This window comes from Scyliorhinus torazame, chromosome 3 (genome assembly GCF_047496885.1).
Source record: "Scyliorhinus torazame isolate Kashiwa2021f chromosome 3, sScyTor2.1, whole genome shotgun sequence".
Classification (NCBI taxonomy): domain Eukaryota; kingdom Metazoa; phylum Chordata; class Chondrichthyes; order Carcharhiniformes; family Scyliorhinidae; genus Scyliorhinus; species Scyliorhinus torazame.
This window is the reverse complement of record NC_092709.1, coordinates 353,830,169-353,855,928: the sequence shown is the minus strand read 5'-3', so window position 1 is coordinate 353,855,928 and position 25,760 is coordinate 353,830,169. Positions and strand designations below refer to the sequence as shown.

The window sequence follows — 25,760 nt, the reverse complement described above, 5'->3', positions numbered from 1 at the left end:
GTCCCCATCAAACACTCCCAGGACAGGTACAACACGGGGTTAGATACAGAGTAAAGCTCCCTCGACACTGTCCCATCAAACACTCCCAGGACAGGTACAGCACGGGGTTAGATACAGAGTAAAGCTCCCTCTACACTCTCCCCATCAAACACTCCCAGGACAGTTACAGCACGGGGTTAGATACAGAGTAATGCTCCCTCTACACTGTCCCATCAAACACTCCCAGGACAGGTACAGCTCGTGGTTAGATACAGAGTAAAGCTCCCTCTACACTGTCCCCATCAAACACTCCCAGGACAGGTACAGCACGGGGTTAGATACAGAGTAAAGCTCCCTCTACACTGTCCCATCAAACACTCCCAGACAGATACAGCACGGGGTTAGATACAGAGTAAAGCTCCCTCTACACTGCCCCCATCAAACAATCCCAGGACAGGTCCAGCACAGGGTTAGATACAGAGTAAAGCTCCCTCTACACTGTCCCCATCAAACACCCCCAGGACAGGTACAGCACGGGATTAGATACAGAGTAAAGCTCCCTCTACACTGTCCCCATCAAACACTCCCAGGACAGGTACAGCACAGGGCGAGATACAGAGTAAAGCTCCCTCTACACTGTCTCCGTCAAACACTCCAAGGACAGGTACAGCACGTGGTGAGATACAGAGTAAAGCTCCCTCTACACTGTCTCCGTCAAACACTCCCAGGACAGGTACAGCACAGGGTTAGATACAGAGTAAAGCTCCCTCTCCACTGTCCCCATCAAAAACTTCCAGGACAGGTACATTACGGGGTTTATTACAGAGTCAAGCTCCCTCTACACTGTCCCCATCAAACACTCCCAGGACAGGTACAGCATGGGGTTAGGTACAGAGTAAAGCTCCCTCTACACTGTCCCCATCAAACACTCCCAGGACAGGTACAGCACGGAGTTAGATACAGAGTAAAGCTCCCTCTACACTGTCCCATCAAACACTCCCAGGACAGGTACAACACGGGGTTAGATACAGAGTAAAGCTCCCTCTACACTGTCCCCATCAAACACTCCCAGGACAGGTACAACACGGGATTAGATACAGAGTAAAGCTCCCTCTACACTGTCCCATCAAACACTCCCAGGACAGGTACAGCACGGGGTTAGATACAGAGTAAAGCTCCCTCTACACTCTCCCCATCAAACCCTCCCAGGACAGGTACAGCACGGGGTTAGATACAGAGTAAAGCTCCCTCTACACTGTCCCATCAAACACTCCCAGGACAGGTACAGCTCGGGGTTAGATACAGAGTAAAGCTCCCTCGACACTGTCCCCATCAAACACTCCCAGGACAGGTACAGCACGGGGTTAGATACAGAGTAAAGCTCCCTCTACACTGTCCCCATCAAACACTCCCAGGACAGGTACAGCACGGGGTTAGATACAGAGTAAAGCTCCCTCTACACTGTCCCATCAAACACTCCCAGGACAGATACAGCACGGGGTTAGATACAGAGTAAAGCTCCCTCTACACTGCCCCCATCAAACACTCCCAGGACAGGTACAGCACAGGGTTAGATACAGAGTAAAGCTCCCTCTACACTGTCCCTATCAAACACTCCCTGGACAGGTACAGCACGGGGTTAGATACAGAGTGATGCTCCCTCTACACTGTCCCCATCAAACACTCCCAGGACAGGTACAGCACGGGGTTAGATACAGAGTAAAACCCCCTCTACACTGTCCCCATCAAACACTCCCAGGACAGGCACAGCACGGGGTTAGATACAGAGTAAATCTGCCTCTACACTGTCCCCATCAAACACTCCCAGGACAGGTACAGCACGGGGTTAGATACAGAGTAAACTCCCTCTACACTGTCCCCATCAAACACTCCCAGGACAGGTACAGCACGGGGTTAGATACAGAGTAAAGCTCCCTCTACACTGGCCCCATCAAACACTCCCAGGACAGGTACAGCACGGTGTTAGATACAGAGTTAAGCTCCCTCTACACTGTCCCCATCAAACACTCCCAGGACAGGTACAGCACGGGGTTAGATACAAAGTAAAGCTCCCTCTACACTTGCCCCATCAAACACTCCCAGGACAGGTACAGCACGGGGTTAGATACAGAGTAAAGCTCCCTCTACACTGTCCCATCAAACACTCCCAGGACAGGTGCAGCACAGGGCAGCTTAATGGGCAGCACGGTAGCATTGTGGATAGCACAAATGCTTCACAGCTCCAGGGTCCCAGGTTCGATTCCGGCTTGGGTCACTGTCTGTGCGGATTCTGCACATCCTCCCCGTGTGTGCGTGGGTTTCCTCCGGGTGCTCCGGTTTCCTCCCACAGTCCAAAGATGTGCGGGTTAGGTGGATTGGCCATGCTAAATTGCCCATAGTGTCCAAAATTGCCCTTAGTGTTGGGTGGGGTTGCTGGGTTATGGGGATAGGGTGGAGGTGTGGACCTTGGGTAGGGTGCTCATTCCAAGAGCCGGTGCAGACTCGATGGGCCGAATGGCCTCCTTCTGCACTGTAAATTCTATGAACTATGAACTGAGCACGGGGTTAGATACAGAGTAAAGCCCCCTCTACACTGTCCCCATCAAACACTCCCAGGACAGGTACAGCACGGGGTAAGATACAGAGTAAAGCTCCCTCTACACTGTCCCCATTAAACACTCCCAGGACAGGTACAACACGGGGGTTAGATACAGAGTAAAGCTCCCTCTACACAGTCCCCATCAAACACTCCCAGGACAGGTACAACACGGGGTTAGATACAGAGTAAAGCTCCCTCTACACTGACCCATCAAACACTCCCAAGACAGGTACAGCACAGGGCGAGATACAGAGTAAAGCTCCCTCTACACTGTCTCCGTCAAACACTCCAAGGACAGGTACAGCACGGGGTGAGATACAGAGTAAAGCTCCCTCTACACTGTCTCCGTCAAACACTCCCAGGACAGGTACAGCACAGTGTTAGATACAGAGTAAAGCTCCCTCTCCACTGTCCCCATCAAACACTTCCAGGACAGGTACATTACGGGGTTTATTACAGAGTCAAGCTCACTCTACACTGTCCCCATCAAACACTCCCAGGACAGGTACAGCATGGGGTTAGGTACAGAGTAAAGCTCCCTCTACACTGTCCCCATCAAACACTCCCAGGACAGGTACAACACGGGGTTAGATACAGAGTAAAGCTCCCTCTACACTGTCCCATCAAACACTCCCAGGACAGGTACAGCACGGGGTTAGATACAGAGGAAAGCTCCCTCTACACTCTCCCCATCAAACCCTCCCAGGACAGGTACAGCACGGGGTTAGATACAGAGTAAAGCTCCCTCTACACTGTCCCATCAAACACTCCCAGGACAGGTACAGCTCGGGGTTAGATACAGAGTAAAGCTCCCTCGACACTGTCCCCATCAAACACTCCCAGGACAGGTACAGCACGGGGTTAGATACAGAGTAAAGCTCCCTCTACACTGTCCCCATCAAACACTCCCAGGACAGGTACAGCACGGGGTTAGATACAGAGTAAAGCTCCCTCTACACTGTCCCATCAAACACTCCCAGGACAGATACAGCACGGGGTTAGATACAGAGTAAAGCTCCCTCTACACTGCCCCCATCAAACACTCCCAGGACAGGTACAGCACAGGGTTAGATACAGAGTAAAGCTCCCTCTACACTGTCCCCATCAAACACCCCCAGGACAGGTACAGCACGGGATTAGATACAGAGTAAAGCTCCCTCTACACTTTCCCCATCAAACACTCCCTGGACATGTACAACACGGGGTTAGATACAGAGTAAAGCTCCCTCTACACTGTCCCATCAAACACTCCCAGGACAGGTACAGCACGGGGTGAGATACAGAGTAAAGCTCCCTCTACACTGTCTCCGTCAAACTCTCCCAGGACAGGTACAGCACACGGTTAGATACAGAGTAAAGCTCCCTCTACACTGTCCCCATCAAACACTCCAAGGACAGGTACAGCACGGGGTTAGATACAGAGTAAAGCTCCCTCTCCACTGTCCCCATCAAACACTTCCAGGACAGGTACATTACGGGGTTTATTACAGAGTCAAGCTCCCTCTACACTGTCCCCATCAAACACTCCCAGGGCAGGTACAGCATGGGGTTAGGTACAGAGTAAAGCTCCCTCTACACTGTCCCCATCAAACACTCCCAGGACAGGTACAGCACGGGGTTAGATACAGAGTAAAGCTCCCTCTACACTGTCCCCATCAAACACCCCCAGGACAGGTACAACACGGGGTTAGATACAGAGTAAAGCTCCCTCTACACTGTCCCCATCAAACACTCCCAGGACATGTACAACACGGGGTTAGATACAGAGTAAAGCTCCCTCTACACTGTCCCATCAAACACTCCCAGGACAGGTACAACACGGGGTTAGATACAGAGTAAAGCTCCCTCTACACTGTCCCCATCAAACACTCCCAGGACAGGTACAACACGGGGTTAGATACAGAGTAAAGCTCCCTCGACACTGTCCCATCAAACACTCCCAGGACAGGTACAGCACGGGGTTAGATACAGAGTAAAGCTCCCTCTACACTCTCCCCATCAAACCCTCCCAGGACAGGTACAGCACGGGGTTAGATACAGAGTAATGCTCCCTCTACACTGTCCCATCAAACACTCCCAGGACAGGTACAGCTCGGGGTTAGATACAGAGTAAAGCTCCCTCTACACTGTCCCCATCAAACACTCCCAGGACAGGTACAGCACGGGGTTAGATACAGAGTAAAGCTCCCTCTACACTGTCCCCATCAAACACTCCCAGGGCAGGTACAGCACGGGGTTAGATACAGAGTAAAGCTCCTGCTACACTGTCCCATCAAACACTCCCAGACAGATACAGCACGGGGTTAGATACAGAGTAAATCTCCCTCTACACTGCCCCCATCAAACAATCCCAGGACAGGTCCAGCACAGGGTTAGATACAGAGTAAAGCTCCCTCTACACTGTCCCCATCAAACACCCCCAGGACAGGTACAGCACGGGATTAGATACAGAGTAAAGCTCCCTCTACACTGTCCCCATCAAACACTCCCAGGACAGGTACAGCACAGGGCGAGATACAGAGTAAAGCTCCCTCTACACTGTCTCCGTCAAACACTCCAAGGACAGGTACAGCACGTGGTGAGATACAGAGTAAAGCTCCCTCTACACTGTCTCCGTCAAACACTCCCAGGACAGGTACAGCACAGGGTTAGATACAGAGTGAAGCTCCCTCTCCACTGTCCCCATCAAAAACTTCCAGGACAGGTACATTACGGGGTTTATTACAGAGTCAAGCTCCCTCTACACTGTCCCCATCAAACACTCCCAGGACAGGTACAGCATGGGGTTAGGTACAGAGTAAAGCTCCCTCTACACTGTCCCCATCAAACACTCCCAGGACAGGTACAGCACGGAGTTAGATACAGAGTAAAGCTCCCTCTACGCTGTCCCCATCAAACACCCCCAGGACAGGTACAACACGGGGTTAGATACAGAGTAAAGCTCCCTCTACACTGTCCCCATCAAACACTCCCAGGACAGGTACAACACGGGGTTAGATACAGAGTAAAGCTCCCTCTACACTGTCCCATCAAACACTCCCAGGACAGGTACAACACGGGGTTAGATACAGAGTAAAGCTCCCTCTACACTGTCCCCATCAAACACTCCCAGGACAGGTACAACACGGGATTAGATACAGAGTAAAGCTCCCTCTACACTGTCCCATCAAACACTCCCAGGACAGGTACAGCACGGGGTTAGATACAGAGTAAAGCTCCCTCTACACTCTCCCCATCAAACCCTCCCAGGACAGGTACAGCACGGGGTTAGATACAGAGTAAAGCTCCCTCTACACTGTCCCATCAAACACTCCCAGGACAGGTACAGCTCGGGGTTAGATACAGAGTAAAGCTCCCTCGACACTGTCCCCATCAAACACTCCCAGGACAGGTACAGCACGGGGTTAGATACAGAGTAAAGCTCCCTCTACACTGTCCCCATCAAACACTTCCAGGACAGGTACAGCACGGGGTTAGATACAGAGTAAAGCTCCCTCTACACTGTCCCATCAAACACTCCCAGGACAGATACAGCACGGGGTTAGATACAGAGTAAAGCTCCCTCTACACTGCCCCCATCAAACACTCCCAGGACAGGTACAGCACAGGGTTAGATACAGAGTAAAGCTCCCTCTACACTGTCCCTATCAAACACTCCCTGGACAGGTACAGCACGGGGTTAGATACAGAGTAAAGCTCTCCCTACACTGTCCCCATCAAACACTCCCAGGACAGGTACAGCACAGGGTGAGATACAGAGTAAAGCTCCCTCTACACTGTCTCCGTCAAACTCTCCCAGGACAGGTACAGCACAGGGTTAGATACAGAGTAAAGCTCCCTCTACACTGTACCCATCAAACACTCCAAGGACAGGTACAGCACGGGGTTAGATACAGAGTAAAGCTCCCTCTCCACTGTCCCCATCAAACACTTCCAGACAGATACAGCACGGGGTTAGATACAGAGTAAAGCTCCCTCTACACTGCCCCCATCAAACTCTCCCAGGACAGGTACAGCACAGGGTTAGATACAGAGTAAAGCTCCTTCTACACTGTCCCCATCAAACACCCCCAGGACAGGTACAGCACGGGATTAGATACAGAGTAAAGCTCCCTCTACACTGTCCCCATCAAACTCTCCCAGGACAGTTACAGCACAGGGCGAGATACAGAGTAAAGCTCCCTCTACACTGTCTCCGTCAAACACTCCAAGGACAGGTACAGCACAGGGTTAGATACAGAGTAAAGCTCCCTCTCCACTGTCCCCATCAAACACTTCCAGGACAGGTACATTACGGGGTTTATTACAGAGTCAAGCTCCCTCTACACTGTCCCCATCAAACACTCCCAGGACAGGTACAGCACAGTGTTAGATACAGAGTAAAGCTCCCTCTCCACTGTCCCCATCAAACACTTCCAGGACAGGTACATTACGGGGTTTATTACAGAGTCAAGCTCACTCTACACTGTCCCCATCAAACACTCCCAGGACAGGTACAGCATGGGGTTAGGTACAGAGTAAAGCTCCCTCTACACTGTCCCCATCAAACACTCCCAGGACAGGTACAACACGGGGTTAGATACAGAGTAAAGCTCCCTCTACACTGTCCCATCAAACACTCCCAGGACAGGTACAGCACGGGGTTAGATACAGAGGAAAGCTCCCTCTACACTCTCCCCATCAAACCCTCCCAGGACAGGTACAGCACGGGGTTAGATACAGAGTAAAGCTCCCTCTACACTGTCCCATCAAACACTCCCAGGACAGGTACAGCTCGTGGTTAGATACAGAGTAAAGCTCCCTCGACACTGTCCCCATCATACACTCCCAGGACAGGTACAGCACGGGGTTAGATACAGAGTAAAGCTCCCTCTACACTGTCCCCATCAAACACTCCCAGGACAGGTACAGCACGGGGTTAGATACAGAGTAAAGCTCCCTCTACACTGTCCCATCAAACACTCCCAGGACAGATACAGCACGGGGTTAGATACAGAGTAAAGCTCCCTCTACACTGCCCCCATCAAACACTCCCAGGACAGGTACAGCACAGGGTTAGATACAGAGTAAAGCTCCCTCTACACTGTCCCCATCAAACACCCCCAGGACAGGTACAGCACGGGATTAGATACAGAGTAAAGCTCCCTCTACACTTTCCCCATCAAACACTCCCTGGACATGTACAACACGGGGTTAGATACAGAGTAAAGCTCCCTCTACACTGTCCCATCAAACACTCCCAGGACAGGTACAGCACGGGGTGAGATACAGAGTAAAGCTCCCTCTACACTGTCTCCGTCAAACTCTCCCAGGACAGGTACAGCACACGGTTAGATACAGAGTAAAGCTCCCTCTACACTGTCCCCATCAAACACTCCAAGGACAGGTACAGCACGGGGTTAGATACAGAGTAAAGCTCCCTCTCCACTGTCCCCATCAAACACTTCCAGGACAGGTACATTACGGGGTTTATTACAGAGTCAAGCTCCCTCTACACTGTCCCCATCAAACACTCCCAGGGCAGGTACAGCATGGGGTTAGGTACAGAGTAAAGCTCCCTCTACACTGTCCCCATCAAACACTCCCAGGACAGGTACAGCACGGGGTTAGATACAGAGTAAAGCTCCCTCTACACTGTCCCCATCAAACACCCCCAGGACAGGTACAACACGGGGTTAGATACAGTGTAAAGCTCCCTCTACACTGTCCCCATCAAACACTCCCAGGACATGTACAACACGGGGTTAGATACAGAGTAAAGCTCCCTCTACACTGTCCCATCAAACACTCCCAGGACAGGTACAACACGGGGTTAGATACAGAGTAAAGCTCCCTCTACACTGTCCCCATCAAACACTCCCAGGACAGGTACAACACGGGGTTAGATACAGAGTAAAGCTCCCTCGACACTGTCCCATCAAACACTCCCAGGACAGGTACAGCACGGGGTTAGATACAGAGTAAAGCTCCCTCTACACTCTCCCCATCAAACCCTCCCAGGACAGGTACAGCACGGGGTTAGATACAGAGTAATGCTCCCTCTACACTGTCCCATCAAACACTCCCAGGACAGGTACAGCTCGGGGTTAGATACAGAGTAAAGCTCCCTCTACACTGTCCCCATCAAACACTCCCAGGACAGGTACAGCACGGGGTTAGATACAGAGTAAAGCTCCCTCTACACTGTCCCCATCAAACACTCCCAGGGCAGGTACAGCACGGGGTTAGATACAGAGTAAAGCTCCTGCTACACTGTCCCATCAAACACTCCCAGACAGATACAGCACGGGGTTAGATACAGAGTAAAGCTCCCTCTACACTGCCCCCATCAAACAATCCCAGGACAGGTCCAGCACAGGGTTAGATACAGAGTAAAGCTCCCTCTACACTGTCCCCATCAAACACCCCCAGGACAGGTACAGCACGGGATTAGATACAGAGTAAAGCTCCCTCTACACTGTCCCCATCAAACACTCCCAGGACAGGTACAGCACAGGGCGAGATACAGAGTAAAGCTCCCTCTACACTGTCTCCGTCAAACACTCCAAGGACAGGTACAGCACGTGGTGAGATACAGAGTAAAGCTCCCTCTACACTGTCTCCGTCAAACACTCCCAGGACAGGTACAGCACGGGGTTAGATACAGAGTAAAGCTCCCTCTACACTCTCCCCATCAAACCCTCCCAGGACAGGTACAGCACGGGGTTAGATACAGAGTAAAGCTCCCTCTACACTGTCCCATCAAACACTCCCAGGACAGGTACAGCTCGGGGTTAGATACAGAGTAAAGCTCCCTCGACACTGTCCCCATCAAACACTCCCAGGACAGGTACAGCACGGGGTTAGATACAGAGTAAAGCTCCCTCTACACTGTCCCCATCAAACACTTCCAGGACAGGTACAGCACGGGGTTAGATACAGAGTAAAGCTCCCTCTACACTGTCCCATCAAACACTCCCAGGACAGATACAGCACGGGGTTAGATACAGAGTAAAGCTCCCTCTACACTGCCCCCATCAAACACTCCCAGGACAGGTACAGCACAGGGTTAGATACAGAGTAAAGCTCCCTCTACACTGTCCCTATCAAACACTCCCTGGACAGGTACAGCACGGGGTTAGATACAGAGTAAAGCTCTCCCTACACTGTCCCCATCAAACACTCCCAGGACAGGTACAGCACAGGGTGAGATACAGAGTAAAGCTCCCTCTACACTGTCTCCGTCAAACTCTCCCAGGACAGGTACAGCACAGGGTTAGATACAGAGTAAAGCTCCCTCTACACTGTCCCCATCAAACACTCCAAGGACAGGTACAGCACGGGGTTAGATACAGAGTAAAGCTCCCTCTCCACTGTCCCCATCAAACACTTCCAGACAGATACAGCACGGGGTTAGAGACAGAGTAAAGCTCCCTCTACACTGCCCCCATCAAACTCTCCCAGGACAGGTACAGCACAGGGTTAGATACAGAGTAAAGCTCCTTCTACACTGTCCCCATCAAACACCCCCAGGACAGGTACAGCACGGGATTAGATACAGAGTAAAGCTCCCTCTACACTGTCCCCATCAAACTCTCCCAGGACAGGTACAGCACAGGGCGAGATACAGAGTAAAGCTCCCTCTACACTGTCTCCGTCAAACACTCCAAGGACAGGTACAGCACAGGGTTAGATACAGAGTAAAGCTCCCTCTCCACTGTCCCCATCAAACACTTCCAGGACAGGTACATTACGGGGTTTATTACAGAGTCAAGCTCCCTCTACACTGTCCCCATCAAACACTCCCAGGACAGGTACAGCATGGGGTTAGGTACAGAGTAAAGCTCCCTCTACACTGTCCCCATCAAACACTCCCAGGACAGGTACAGCACGGGGTTAGATACAGAGTAAAGCTCCCTCTACACTGTCCCCATCAAACACCCCCAGGACAGGTACAACACGGGGTTAGATACAGAGTAAAGCTCCCTCTACACTGTCCCCATCAAACACTCCCAGGACAGGTACAACACGGGGTTAGATACAGAGTAAAGCTCCCTCAACACTGTCCCCATCAAACACTCCCAGGACAGGTACAACACGGGATTAGATACAGAGTAAAGCTCCCTCTACACTGTCCCCATCAAACACTCCCAGGACAGGTACAGCACGGGGTTAGATACAGCGTAAAGCTCCCTCTACACTCTCCCCATCAAACCCTCCCAGGACAGGTACAGCACGGGGTTAGATACAGAGTAAAGCTCCCTCTACACTGTCCCATCAAACACTCCCAGGACAGGTACAGCTCGGGGTTAGATACAGAGTAAAGCTCCCTCGACACTGTACCCATCAAACACTCCCGGGACAGGTACAGCACGGGGTTAGATACAGAGTAAAGCTCCCTCTACACTGTCCCCATCAAACACTCCCAGGACAGGTACAGCACGGGGTTAGATACAGAGTAAAGCTCCCTCTACACTGTCCCATCAAACACTCCCAGGACAGATACAGCACGGGGTTAGATACAGAGTAAAGCTCCCTCTACACTGCCCCCATCAAACACTCCCAGGACAGGTACAGCACAGGGTTAGATACAGAGTAAAGCTCCCTCTACACTGTCCCCATCATACACCCCCAGGACAGGTACAGCACGGGATTAGATACAGAGTAAAGGTCCCTCTACACTGTCCCTATCAAACACTCCCTGGACAGGTACAGCACGGGGTTAGATACAGAGTAAAGCTCTCCCTACACTGTCCCCATCAAACACTCCCAGGACAGGTACAGCACGGGGTGAGATACAGAGTAAAGCTCCCTCTACACTGTCTCCGTCAAACTCTCCCAGGACAGGTACAGCACAGGGTTAGATACAGAGTAAAGCTCCCTCTACACTGTCCCCATCAAACACTCCCAGGACAGGTACAGCACGGGGTTAGATACAGAGTAAAGCTCCCTCTCCACTGTCCCCATCAAACACTTCCAGGACAGGTACATTACGGGGTTTATTACAGAGTCAAGCTCCCTCTACACTGTCCCCATCAAACACTCCCAGGACAGGTACAGCATGGGGTTAGGTACAGAGTAAAGCTCCCTCTACACTGTCCCCATCAAACACTCCCAGGACAGGTACAGCACGGGGTTAGATACAGAGTAAAGCTCCCTCTACACTGTCCCCATCAAACACCCCCAGGACAGGTACAACACGGGGTTAGATACAGAGTAAAGCTCCCTCTACACTGTCCCCATCAAACACTCCCAGGACAGGTACAACACGGGGTTAGATACAGAGTAAAGCTCCCTCGACACTGTCCCATCAAACACTCCCAGGACAGGTACAGCACGGGGTTAGATACAGAGTAAAGCTCCCTCTACACTCTCCCCATCAAACCCTCCCAGGACAGGTACAGCACGGGGTTAGATACAGAGTAAAGCTCCCTCTACACTGTCCCATCAAACACTCCCAGGACAGGTACAGCTCGGGGTTAGATACAGAGTAAAGCTCCCTCTACACTGTCCCCATCAAACACTACCAGGACAGGTACAGCACGGGGTTAGATACAGAGTAAAGCTCCCTCTACACTGTCCCCATCAAACACTCCCAGGGCAGGTACAGCACGGGGTTAGATACAGAGTAAAGCTCCCTCTACACTGTCCCATCAAACACTCCCAGACAGATACAGCACGGGGTTAGATACAGAGTAAAGCTCCCTCTACACTGCCCCCATTAAACACTCCCAGGACAGGTACAGCACAGGGTTAGATACAGAGTAAAGCTCCCTCTACACTGTCCCCATCAAACACCCCCAGGACAGGTACAGCACGGGGTTAGATACAGAGTAAAGCTCCCTCTACACTGCCCCCATCAAACACTCCCTGGACAGGTACAGCACGGGGGTAGATACAGCGTAAAGCTCTCCCTACACTGTCCCCATCAAACACTCCCAGGACAGGTACAGCACGGGGTGAGATACAGAGTAAAGCTCCCTCTACACTGTCCCCATCAAACACCCCCAGGACAGGTACAGCACGGGGTTGGATACAGAGTAAAGCTCTCTCTACACAGTCCCCATCAAACACTCCCAGGACAGGTACAGCACGGGGTTAGATACAGAGTAAAGCTTCCTCTACACTCTCCCCATCAAACACTCCCAGGACAGGTACAGCACGGGGTTGGATAGAGAGTAAAGCTCCCTCTACACTGTCCCCATCAAACACCCCCAGGACAGGTACAGCACGGGATTAGATACAGAGTAAAGCTCTCCCTACACTGTCCCCATCAAACACTCCCAGGACAGGTACAGCACGGGGTGAGATACAGAGTAAAGCTCCCTCTACACTGTCCCCATCAAACACCCCCAGGACAGGTACAGCACGGGGTTGGATACAGAGTAAAGCTCTCTCTACACTGTCCCCATCAAACACTCCCAGGACATGTACAGCACGAGGTTAGATACAGAGTAAAGCTCCCCTCTACACTGTCCCCATCAAACACTCCCAGGACAGGTACAGCACGGGTTTAGATACAGAGTAAAGCTCCCTCTACACTGTCCCCATCAAACTCTCCCAGGACAGGTATCGCACGGGGTTAGATACAGAGTAAAGCTCCCTCTACACTCTCCCCATCAAACACTCCCAGGACAGGTACAGCACGGGGTTGGATAGAGAGTAAAGCTCCCTCTCCACTGTCCCCATCAAACACTCCCAGGACAGGTACAGCACGGGGTCAGATAGAGAGTAAAGCTCCCTCTACACTGTCCCCATCAAACACTCCCAGGACAGGTCCAGCACGGGGTTAGATACAGAGTAAAGCTCCCTCTCCACTGTCCCCATCAAACACTCCCCGGACAGGTACAGCACGGGGTGAGATACAGAGTAAAGCTCCCTCTACACTGTCCCCATCAAACACTCCCCGGACAGGTACAGCACGGGGTGAGATACAGAGTAAAGCTCCCTCTACACTGTCCCCATCAAACACCCCCAGGACAGGTACAGCACGGGGTTGGATACAGAGTAAAGCTCTCTCTACACTGTCCCCATCAAACACTCCCAGGACATGTACAGCACGAGGTTAGATACAGAGTAAAGCTCCCCTCTACACTGTCCCCATCAAACACTCCCAGGACAGGTACAGCACGGGGTTAGATACAGAGTAAAGCTCTCTTTACACTGTCCCCATCAAACACTCCCAGGACAGGTACAGCACGGGGTTAGATACAGAGTAAAGCTCTCTTTACACTGTCCCCATCAAACACTCCCAGGGCAGGTACAGCACGGGGTTAGATACAGAGTAAAGCTCTCTTTACACTGTCCCCATCAAACACTCCCAGGACAGGTACAGCACGGGGTTAGATACAGAGTAAAGCTCCCTCTACACTGTCCCCATCAAACTCTCCCAGGACAGGTACAGCACGGGGTCAGATAGAGAGTAAAGCTCCCTCTCCACTGTCCCCATCAAACACTCCCAGGACAGGTATCGCACGGGGTTAGATACAGAGTAAAGCTCCCTCTACACTCTCCCCATCAAACACTCCCAGGACAGGTACAGCACGGGGTTGGATAGAGAGTAAAGCTCCCTCTCCACTGTCCCCATCAAACACTCCCAGGACAGGTACAGCACGGGGTCAGATAGAGAGTAAAGCTCCCTCTACACTGTCCCCATCAAACACTCCCAGGACAGGTACAGCATGGGGTTAGATACAGAATAAAGCTCCCTCTCCACTGTCCCCATCAAACACACCCAGGACAGGTACAGCACGGGGTTAGATACAGAGTAAAGCTCCCTCTCCACTGTCCCCATCAAACACTCCCAGGACAGGTACAGCACGGGGTTAGATACAGAATAAAGCTCCCTCTCCACTGTCCCCATCAAACACTCCCAGGACAGGTACAACACGGGGTTAGATACAGAATAAAGCTCCCTCTACACTGTCCCCATCAAACACTCCCAGGACAGCTACAGCACGGGGTCAGATAGAGAGTAAAGCTCTCTCTACACTGTCCCCATCAAACACTCCCAGGACATGTACAGCACGAGGTTAGATACAGAGTAAAGCTCCCCTCTACACTGTCCCCATCAAACACTCCCAGGACAGGTACAGCACGGGGTTAGATACAGAGTAAAGCTCTCTTTACACTGTCCCCATCAAACACTCCCAGGACAGGTACAGCACGGGGTTAGATACAGAGTAAAGCTCTCTTTACACTGTCCCCATCAAACACTCCCAGGGCAGGTACAGCACGGGGTTAGATACAGAGTAAAGCTCTCTTTACACTGTCCCCATCAAACACTCCCAGGACAGGTACAGCACGGGGTTAGATACAGAGTAAAGCTCCCTCTACACTGTCCCCATCAAACTCTCCCAGGACAGGTACAGCACGGGGTTGGATAGAGAGTAAAGCTCCCTCTCCACTGTCCCCATCAAACACTCCCAGGACAGGTACAGCACGGGGTCAGATAGAGAGTAAAGCTCCCTCTACACTGTCCCCATCAAACACTCCCAGGACAGGTACAGCATGGGGTTAGATACAGAATAAAGCTCCCTCTCCACTGTCCCCATCAAACACACCCAGGACAGGTACAGCACGGGGTTAGATACAGAGTAAAGCTCCCTCTCCACTGTCCCCATCAAACACTCCCAGGACAGGTACAGCACGGGGTTAGATACAGAATAAAGCTCCCTCTCCACTGTCCCCATCAAACACTCCCAGGACAGGTACAGCACGGGGTTAGATACAGAATAAAGCTCCCTCTCCACTGTCCCCATCAAACACACCCAGGACAGGTACAGCACGGGGTTAGATACAGAGTAAAGCTCCCTCTCCACTGTCCCCATCAAACACTCCCAGGACAGGTACAGCACGGGGTTAGATACAGAGTAAAGCTCCCTCTACACTGTCCCCATCAAACACTCCCAGGACAGGTACAGCACGGGGTTAGATACAGAATAAAGCTCCCTCTCCACTGTCCCCATCAAACACTCCCAGGACAGGTACAACACGGGGTTAGATACAGAATAAAGCTCCCTCTACACTGTCCCCATCAAACACTCCCAGGACAGCTACAGCACGGGGTCAGATAGAGAGTAAAGCTCTCTCTACACTGTCCCCATCAAACACTCCCAGGACATGTACAGCACGAGGTTAGATACAGAGTAAAGCTCCCCTCTACACTGTCCCCATCAAACACTCCCAGGACAGGTACAGCACGGGGTTAGATACAGAGTAAAGCTCTCTTTACACTGTCCCCATCAAACACTCCCAGGACAGGTACAACACGGGGTTAGATACAGAATAAAGCTCCCTCTACACTGTCCCCATCAAACACTCCCAGGACAGCTACAGCACGGGGTCAGATAGAGAGTAAAGCTCTCTCTACACTGTCCCCATCAAACACTCCCAGGACATGTACAGCACGAGGTTAGATACAGAGTAAAGCTCCCCTCTACACTGTCCCCATCAAACACTCCCAGGACAGGTACAGCACGGGGTTAGATACAGAGTAAAGCTCTCTTTACACTGTCCCCATCAAACACTCCCAGGACAGGTACAGCACGGGGTTAGATACAGAGTAAAGCTCTCTTTACACTGTCCCCATCAAACACTCCCAGGGCAGGTACAGCACGGGGTTAGATACAGAGTAAAGCTCTCTTTACACTGTCCCCATCAAACACTCCCAGGACAGGTACAGCACGGGGTTAGATACAGAGTAAAGCTCCCTCTACACTGTCCCCATCAAACTCTCCCAGGACAGGTACAGCACGGGGTTGGATAGAGAGTAAAGCTCCCTCTCCACTGTCCCCATCAAACACTCCCAGGACAGGTACAGCACGGGGTCAGATAGAGAGTAAAGCTCCCTCTACACTGTCCCCATCAAACACTCCCAGGACAGGTACAGCATGGGGTTAGATACAGAATAAAGCTCCCTCTCCACTGTCCCCATCAAACACACCCAGGACAGGTACAGCACGGGGTTAGATACAGAGTAAAGCTCCCTCTCCACTGTCCCCATCAAACACTCCCAGGACAGGTACAGCACGGGGTTAGATACAGAATAAAGCTCCCTCTCCACTGTCCCCATCAAACACTCCCAGGACAGGTACAGCACGGGGTTAGATACAGAATAAAGCTCCCTCTCCACTGTCCCCATCAAACACACCCAGGACAGGTACAGCACGGGGTTAGATACAGAGTAAAGCTCCCTCTCCACTGTCCCCATCAAACACTCCCAGGACAGGTACAGCACGGGGTTAGATACAGAGTAAAGCTCCCTCTACACTGTCCCCATCAAACACTCCCAGGACAGGTACAGCACAGGGTTAGATACAGAATAAAGCTCCCTCTCCACTGTCCCCATCAAACACTCCCAGGACAGGTACAGCACGGGGTTAGATACAGAGTAAAGCTCCCTCTACACTGTCCCCATCAAACACTCCCAGGACAGGTACAGCACGGGGTTAGATACAGAATAAAGCTCCCTCTCCACTGTCCCCATCAAACACTCCCAGGACAGGTACAACACGGGGTTAGATACAGAATAAAGCTCCCTCTCCACTGTCCCCATCAAACACTCCCCGGACAGGTACAGCACGAGGTTAGATACAGAGTAAAGCTCCCTCGACACTGTCCCCATCAAACACTCCCCGGACAGGTACAGCACGAGGTTAGTTACAGATTAACCCGATTGCTCCAGTTTATTTAAAAGCAATATGACTAAATAGTTTGATAATGAACTTCAATATAAATTGACTGAAGTGAATATTTGTGATTTAGTTTATGATCCAACATCCCTCTCCCCCCTTCGGTGAAAGTAACTATATTGCAAACAGTTTGGTTTCCAGGCAACTGACTAAAATCATCGAAAGCTAGATAATTCTGTGCTGTAAATCTTCTATCCCGCACCATAACACACCTCAATTAGATACTGAACTCCCAATACTCTCAAAATCAACTTTGTGATGAAACAATTCTCCCTCAGCTTGAAGGTAAATTCAAGATGAATGGAAATCCAATTGGATCAGCTACTCAGCTTGGAGCGTATTTGGGAAGTTGGAGACATGGCCATTCTCAATCTTTCCCAGATACTGCAGGACTTTATACGAATAATTTTAATAATCTTTATTGTCACAAGTAGATTTACATTAACACTGCAGTGAAGTTACTGTGAAAAGCCCCTAGTCGCCACACTCCGGCGCCTGTTCGGGTACACGGAGGGAGAATTCAGAATGTCCAATTCACCTAACAGCACATCTTTTGGGACTTGTGGGTGGAAACCGGAGCACCCGGAGGAAACCCACGCAGACACAGGGAGAATTTGTCGATGTGTATCAGTGATGGGGAGGGCTCATGTGGTCAGTATCTGTATTTAATCGATGCGCATCTCAACATGGAGAGCTCTGAGCAATATTACATGTTTTTTTCATGGGGTATGGCCGTCACTGGCGAGGTCAGCATTTTTGTCCATCCCTAATTGCCCCTGAGAAGGTGGGGGTGAGCTGCCTTCTTGAACCACTGTAGTCCGAGTGGTGTAGGTACACCCACTGTGCTGTTTGGGAGGGAGTTCCAGGATGTTGCACCAGCGACAGTGAAGGAACGGCCGATCTATTCCCAAGTCAGGGTGTTGTGTGGCTCGGAGGGGGACCTCCAGGAGGTGGGGTTCCCAGGTATCTGCTGCTCTTGTCCTTCTGGATGGCAGAATTCACGGGTTTGAAATATGCTGTCAAAGGAGCTTAGATGAGTTGCTGCAGTGCATCTTGCAGATAGTATTGAATGTCAAGGGGACAGTGGTTGAAAATGAAAATGAAAATCGCTTATTGTCACAAGTAGGCTTCAAATGAAGTTACTGTGAAAAGCCCCTTAGATCCTCTCTTGTAGGAGATGGTCATTGCCTGGCCCTTGTGTGGTGTGAATGTAACTTGCCGTTTGTCAGCCCCGAGCCTGGATATTGTACAGGTCTTGCTACATTTGGACATGGGCTGCTTCATTATCTGCGGAGTCGCGAATGGTGCTGAACATTGTGCAGTCACCCGCAAACATCCCCACTTCTGACCTTATGATGGAAGGGAGGTCATTGATGAAGCAGCTGAAGATGGTGGGGCCGAGGACACTCCCCTGAGGAACTCCTGCAGCGATGTCCTGGAGCTGAGATGATTGACCTCCAACCACCACAACCATCTTCCTTTGTGCCGGGTATGACTCCAACCAGTGGAGGGATTTACCCCGATTCCCATTGATGCCAATTTTGCTCGGGCTCCTTGATGTCATACTAGATGCCGTGTGAGGGTCCCTTTAAGAAAGGCTTAATCTCTTGCCATGTGACTTGTAGCACATTGGGCTGTGGCTGTCAGGTGAGAGGGGGTTTCAGTTTCAGTTTGACTGCTTTGGATGGCAGAAGGGGTAAGAAATGTTTCCCCTGTGTTTCGCTGTTTTCATTTCAAAAGCTGTCCCAGTAAAAAGCCCATTGGCTGTGGCTAACTGCCTTGGTAACTTTAAACATAAGAGTTGCTTTCCGGAAGGGGTTTGAATCTGCTGGTTGGACCTGGATCAGAATTTCAGGCAAAGGACCAGACCCAATCAAGTGAGAATACAATGTGCTGGGCCATGCCCTTGAATAGGGGTTTTGGTTCAATTGGATTTTGTTATTGAATTGGAACAGTTAAGGGATAATTCATTAAGTGTCATACATAGTTTACTGTAGCTGAGTGGTGAGTTTATGTTTGTAATTGATACAATTCTTGCTGTGTTTATATATACATGTCAACTACATTCTTAGAATAAACCTCTGGCTGGATTCTCCAGTTGCCAATGCCAAAATCGCATTCGATGACGGGCCGGAGAATCAAAATTCCTGACAGAATCAGGGGCGGCGCCGCTTCTGCGATGCTCCGCCTCCTCCAAAGCAGCGTACTCTGCGTGTACACCGCGCCATGTATCCACGGCCCCATGCAGTGGCCTGAGGCCACCCCCCCCGATGCTCCCCCGGCCCCCAACCGGCCGGGTTCCCGACAGCGTGGGGCACGTGTGGTCTCACCCGTCGGGAACTTGCCGTGACGGCTGCGGACTCAGTCCCAGCGTCGCCACAGTCGGGGGAGGGCTGATCCGCGGGCAGGGGCATATTCGGGGCTGGGGGCGTGAGTGGCATCTGCCATGAAGCACGGTGCGGCCCGGCAATTCTCCAGGCCGTATCCGGGTGCTCTATGCTGCCTGGCAGCAGCCGGCCCCACCCCATGAATGGAGAATCGGTGGCTGCTTCACTCCGATTTTGCAGTCGTGAAACGCCACCGTTTTCACGCCAGCGTGGGGACTTAGTCTCCAGATCGGAGAATCAAATTACTTGGATTAAAGTGTCTCGGGAGTCGGATGAATGACACCTGAAGCGAAGGCCTTTGTTCTCATCCCTATCAAATTCAACGTAAAGGTTGTAGATCAGGTGAACTTCATAATACACTTTGGCGTTTCTAAGCCCTGGCCCCCAACACGCGGTCAGACGTGCCTCGATGTCGAGGGCAGTCACTCACCTCACCTCTGGCACTCAGCTCTTCTGTGCAGACTGGGGATTGATCTGGAGCTGAGTGTCCCCCATAGAATCTGAACTGAAAATGTCCAATGGTGATTGCTGACTCAGTGCTGGATGGAGAGGAGGCTGTGAAGAGGCCTATTATCAGTGTTGATTTACTCTGCCTTCAAGTGGATAGGACGTGTACCTGGCAAAATTGTGCTCAGTTATATGCTCGTGTCAGAGCTCTAATGGAACAGCTTGGCTGCTGGAGGGCCTGCCCAACAGGACTTTGGGTAGTTTGTGAGACAGCTGAGATGTTAGCAAGGTCCTCAGAGCACCAGGACATCATACAGAACCAACTGAATTGAGTGGACGGTGACCTTGAGGAAGAAAAGGACCTCAGAAAATAGGCAGCTCAAACTCTATATTCGAGAAAACCCTGTCATCAAATTAATCGCATTTCATTAAAAAACCTTTATTACTTTTATTGATACAAACATACATCGAATATATAAATAATGAATAAAGATGGTGCAGAGTAAGCATAATGAGATGAACTCCTCAAGCGCCCCTCTCCTGTGATCTGTTGCACCCGTGTGTGCGTGGGTTTCCTCCGGGTGCTCCGGTTTCCTCCCACAGTCCAAAGGTGTGCAGGTTAGGTGGATTGGCCAGGATAAATTGCCCTTAGTGCCCAAAAAAAGGTAAGGTTGGGCTACGGGGATAGGCACGAGGCTTAGGTAGGGTGCTCTTTCCAAGGGCCGGTGCAGTCCCGATGGGCTGAATGGCCTCCTTCTGCACTGTAACTGCTATGATTCTATGTTGGGATGGGACAGGTAGATGCCATGTTCAGTCACGTTGAACACATGCCCAAGTTGAGATCGTTCCCTTAGCCGAGGGGGCACCATTATATAATGTTTAAGATTCTGAGGGGGCTTGACGGGGTGGGTAGTGAGAGGATGTTTCCCCTTTGTGGGGGTGTCGAGAACTGGGGGCCACCATTTTGAAATAAAGTGTCTTCCATTTAAGATGGAGATGAGGCGGAACTTCATCTCTCCCAGGGTCGTTAGTCTAAGAACATACATAGAACAGTACAGCACAGAACAGGCCCTTCGGCCCTCGATGTTGTGCCGAGCTTTGTCCGAAACCAAGATCAAGCTATCCCACTCCCTGTCATTCTGGTGTGCTCCATGTGCCTATCCAATAACCGCTTGAAAGTTCCTAAAGTGTCCGACTCCACTATCACAGCAGGCAGTCCATTCCACACCCTAACCACTCTCTGAGTAAAGAACCTACCTCGGACATCCCTCCTATATCTCCCACCCTGAACCTTATAGTTATGCCCCATTGTAGCAGCTACATCCACCCGAGGAAATAGTCTCTGAACGTCCACTCTATCTATGCCTCTCATCATCTTATAAACCTCTATTAAGTCACCTCTCATCGTCCTTCGCTCCAATGAGAAAAGCCCTAGCTCCCTCAACCTTTCCTCATAAGACCTACCCTCCAATCCAGGCAGCATCCTGGTAAATCTCCTTTGCACCCTTTCCAATGCTCCCACATCCTTCCTATAATGAGGTGACCAGAACTGCACACAATACACACTATAGGCCTTCTTCACGGCTCTATCCACTTGAGTGGCAACCTTCAGAGATCTGTGGACATGAACTCCAAGATCTCTCTGTTCCTCCACATTCCTCAGAACCCTGCCGTTGACCCTGTAATCCGCATTCAAATTTTTCCTACCAAAATGAATCACCTCGCACTTATCAGGGTTAAACTCCATCTGCCATTTTTCGGCCCAGCTCTGCATCCTATCAATGTTTCTTTGCAGCCTACAACAGCCCTCCACCTCATCCACTACTCCACCAATCTTGGTATCATCAGCAAATTTACTGACCCACCCTTCAGCCCCCTCCTCCAAGTCATTGATAAAAATCACAAATAGCAGAGGACCCAGCACTGATCCCCGTGGTACACCGCTGGTAACTGGTCTCCAGTCTGAAAACTTTCCATCCACCATCACCCTCTGTCTTCTATGTGATAGCCAGTTACTTATCCAATTGGCCAAATTCCCCTCTATCCCACACCTCCTTACGTTCTTCATAGGCTGACCATGGGGAACCTTATCAAACACCTTACTAAAATCCATGTATACGACATCAACTGCTCTACCTTCATCTACACACTTAGTTACCGCCTCAAAGAATTCAATCAAATTTGTGAGGCAAGACTTACCCTTCACGAATCCGTGTTGACTATCCCAGATTAAGCTGCATTTTTCCAAATGGTCATTATTCCTATCCATCAGGACCCTTTCCATTAACTTACCGACCACCGAAGTAAGACTGACCGGCCGATAATTACTAGGGTCATTCCTATTCCCTTTCTTGAACAGAGGAACAACATTCGCCACTCTCCAGTCCTCTGGCACTATCCCAGTGGACAGTGAGGACCCAAATATCAAAGCCAAAGGCTCTGCAATCTCATCTCTTGCCTCCCGAAGAATCCTGGGATATATCCGATCTGGCCCAGGGGACTTGTCGACCCTCAGATTTTTCAAAATTGCTAATACATCTTCCCTCAGAACATCTACCTTCTCCAGCCTACCCGCCTGTATCACACTCTCATCCTCAAAAACATAGCCCCTCTCCTCGGTGAACACTGAAGAAAAGTATTCATTCAACACGTCTCTTATCTCTTCTGACTCCATGCACAAGTTCCCACTACTGTCCTTGACCGGCCCTAATCTCACCCTGGTCATTCTTTAACCACCTTCCCTACTCTTACTGAAACATCTATACCCCGGAACTTCCAACAACCATTCCTCTGTTCTAACCATGTCTCCGTAATGGCCACAACATCGTAGTCCCAAGTATCAATCCACGCTCCAAGTTCACCTACCTTATTCCAGATGCTCTTTGCATTGAAGTAGACACACTTCAATCCACCTTCCTGCCTGCCGATACACTCCAGCGACCTTGATACCCTCCTCAGTACCTCACTACTCTCAACACTGGTTTCTGGACTACAGCTCGTTTTCCCAGCCCCCTGACAAATCAGTTTCCCAGCCCCCTGACGAGCCGTAGCAAATTTCCCTCCCAGGATATTGGTGCCCCTCTGGTTCAGGTGCAAACCGTCCTGTCTGTACAGGGCCCACCCTCCCCAGAATGTGCTCCAATTATCCACGTACCTGAAACCCTCCCTCCTACACCATCCCTGCAGCCCCGTGTTTATCTGCACTCTCTCCCTGTTCCTCACCTCGCTTGCACGTGGCACCGGCAACAAACCAGAGATGACAACATGGTTTGTCCTGGCTCTCAGCTTCCACCCTAGCTCCCTAAATTCCCGTTTTAAATCCCCGTCCCTTCTCTTACCTACGTCGTTGGTACCGATGTGTACCACTTGTGACTGTTCCCCCTCTCCCTTAAGGATTCTGAAAACACGGTCCGAGACGTCACGGACACTGGCACCCGGGAGGCAACATACCATCCGTGAGCCTCTCGCTGTCACAGAACCGTCTATCTGTCCCTCTAACTATCGAGTCCCCAATAACTATTGCTCTCCTGCTGACCCTCCTTCCCTTCTGACCCACAGGGACGGACTCAGTGCTGGAAATCCGGCCACCGCGGATTACCCCTGGTAAGTCCCCCCCCGCCCCCAGTATCCAAAGCGGTATACTTGTTATTCAGGGGAACGACCACAGGGGATCCCTGTACTGACTGCTTCCTCCCAGCCCCTCTCACCATCACCCATCTATCTTGATTCTTCGGAGTAACTACATCCCTGAAGCTTCTATCTATGACCACCTCTGCTTCCTGAATGATCTGAAGTTCATCCAGCTCCAGCTCCAGTTCCCTAACGCGGTTTCTGATGAGCTGGAGATGGGTGCACTTCCCACAGGTTAAATCAGCAGGGACACTGACGGCGTCCCTCACCTCAAACATTCTGCAGGAGGAACATTGGACTGCCTTCCCCTCTAGATAACTTGCGGTAGAAACAAGGAAAATGAAATGAAAGGAGAATGAAATGAAATTAAAATCGCTTATTGTCACAAGTAGGCTTCAAATGAAGTTACTGTGAAAAGCCCCTAGTCGCCACATTCCGGCGCCTGTTCTGGGAGGCTGGTACGGGAAGGAAAGAAAGAGTCTATTGAATTTACTCGAGGCAGAGTTAGACAGATTTTTGACCGATGAGGGAGTGAAAGGGGGGGGTGGGGGGGCAGAGGAGATGAGACCACATCCAGGTCTGGCATGATCTTATCCAACAGCGGAACAGGCTCGAGGGGCCGAATGGCCTACTCCTGCTTCAAACTCTTACGATCTTGGCTAGAATTGTCCGGCAATTGTGATTCACCGCTCCGGTCAGTAATGCACCCCTCCTGTAGGTATCCAGGCGGCATGGGGCGGCTTCAATGGTAAATCCCATTGTCAACCAGCGGGTAGAGAATCCTGCCAGTGAACGGCCAGCGGCCAAGAAACGCAGCTGGCGGACTGGAGAATCCAGTCCCCAGTGTAAAAGGCCTTTCGTTGTCTCAATCCTACTCATTCCACAGCTTAAATCCGGGACTTGATATGGCTTCTCTCTTCCCTAATTCACGAGGAATCGAACAGTCAGTGATAGGGGAGAGTGTACATGGGGGTGTGGGAGGGGAGTGAATGGGGGGTAGAGTCAGTGATAGGGGAGAGTGTACATGGGGGTGTGGGAGGGGAGTGAATGGGGGGTAGAGTCAGTGATAGGGGAGAGTGTACATGGGGGTGTGGGAGGGGAGTGAATGGGGGTAGAGTCAGTGATAGGGGAGTGTGTACATGGGGGTGTGGGAGAGGAGTGAATGGGGGTAGAGTCAGTGATAGGGGAGAGTGTACATGGGGGTGTGGGTGGGAGTGAATGGGGGGGTAGAGTCAGTGATAGGGGAGAGTGTACATGGGGGTGTGGGAGGGGAGTGAATGGGGGGTAGAGTCAGTGAGAGGGGAGAGTGTACATGGGGGTGTGGGAGGGGAGTGAATGGGGGGTAGAGTCAGTGATGGGGGAGAGTGTACATGGGGGTGTAGGAGGGGAGTGAATGGGGGGTAGAGTCAGTGATAGGGGAGAGTGTACATGGGGGTGTGGGAGGGGAGTGAATGGGGGGTAGAGTCAGTGATAGGGGAGAGTGTACATGGGGGTGTGGGAGGGGAGTGAATGGGGGGTAGAGTCAGTGATGGGGGAGAGTGTACATGGGGGTGTGGGAGGGGAGCGAATGGGGGTAGAGTCAGTGATAGGGGTGAGTGTACATGGGGGTGTGGGAGGGGAGTGAATGGGTGGGTAGAGACAGTAATGGGGGAGAGTGTACATGGGGGTGTGGGAGGGGAGTGAATGGGGGGTAGAGTCAGTGATAGGGGAGAGTGTAAATGGGGGTGTGGGAGGGGAATGAATGGGGGGTAGAGTCAGTGATAGGGGAGAGTGTACATGGGGGTGTGGGAGGAGAGTGAATGGGGGGGTAGAGTCAGTGATAGGGGAGAGTGTACATGGGGCTGTGGGAGGGGAGTGAATGGGGGGGTAGAGTCAGTGATAGGGGAGAGTGTACATGGGGGTGTGGGAGGGGAGTGAATGGGGGGTAGAGTCAGTGATAGGGGAGAGTGTACATGGGGGTGTGGGAGGGGAGTGAATGGGGGTAGAGTCAGTGATAGGGGAGAGTGTACATGGGGGTGTGGGAGGGGAGTGAATGGGGGGTAGAGT

At 51.3% G+C, this 25,760-nt stretch overlaps 1 protein-coding gene across 1 annotated transcript in view; it reads right to left on the bottom strand.

The window, feature by feature from the left end:
• LOC140409346 (serine protease HTRA2, mitochondrial-like) overlaps positions 1–25,760 on the bottom strand; it is a 431,863-nt gene that overhangs the window by 149,296 nt on the left and 256,807 nt on the right. The gene's annotated exons all lie outside the window — the stretch shown is intronic.